Source organism: Propithecus coquereli, unplaced genomic scaffold, assembly GCF_000956105.1.
Source record: "Propithecus coquereli isolate 6110/MARCELLA unplaced genomic scaffold, Pcoq_1.0 Scaffold5, whole genome shotgun sequence".
Lineage (NCBI taxonomy): Eukaryota > Metazoa > Chordata > Mammalia > Primates > Indriidae > Propithecus > Propithecus coquereli.
In genome coordinates this window covers 13,182,172-13,182,920 of record NW_012150840.1, presented here as the reverse complement: position 1 = coordinate 13,182,920, position 749 = coordinate 13,182,172, and the positions used below count along the sequence as shown (strand labels likewise).

At 45.0% G+C, this 749-nt stretch overlaps 1 protein-coding gene across 2 annotated transcripts in view; it reads right to left on the bottom strand.

The window, feature by feature from the left end:
• Positions 1-749, bottom strand: part of RBM25 (RNA binding motif protein 25) — a 51,111-nt gene that overhangs the window by 34,412 nt on the left and 15,950 nt on the right. The window lies entirely within an intron of this gene.

The following is a 749-nucleotide window of genomic DNA, read 5'->3' as shown; positions in this document are numbered from 1 at the left end:
AAAAAAAAAAAAAAAAAGCCAACGTAATGGAAGACAAACGCAAAACAAGCAAATAAACAAAAAAGGCAGGAAAATGTTCTATACTAAAGAAGCTGGCTGGGTGTAGTGGCTCACGTCTGTAATCCTAGCACTCTGGGAAGGCTGAGGTGGGAGGACTGCCTGAGTGCAGGAGTTTGAGACCAGCCTGAGCAAGAGCAAAACCCATCTCTCCTAAAAATAGAAAAATCAGCTGGGTGTGGTGCATGCCTGTAACCCCAGCTACTCGGGAGGCTGAAGCAGGAGGACTGCTTGAGCCCAGGAGTTTGAGGCTGCAGTGAGCTATGAGCACGCCACTGCACTCTAGCCAGGGAACATAATGAGACTCCCCCGCCCCACCCCTTAAAAAGCAGCTGTCTAAAGAGGCAACATGACAAAATGCAACACAAAATCCTTCACTGGATCATAAATCAAAACCAAAAAATACCTATTACAGCCATTATTAAGTACGTATGTATTAATTAACACTATTGTATCAGTCTTAAATTTCTTAAGTGTGATAACGGCATTGTGACTATGTAGGAGAATGTCCTTAATCTTAAGAAAACCACAAAGGATTCAGAGGTGAAATGTCATGTCGCAACTTACTCTCAAATTATTCAGCAAAAATAAAAGCGTGGGCCGGGCGTGGTGGCTCACACCTGTAATCCTAGCACTCTGGGAGGCCGAGGCGGGCGGATTGTTTGAGCTCAGGAGTTCGAAACCAGCCTGAG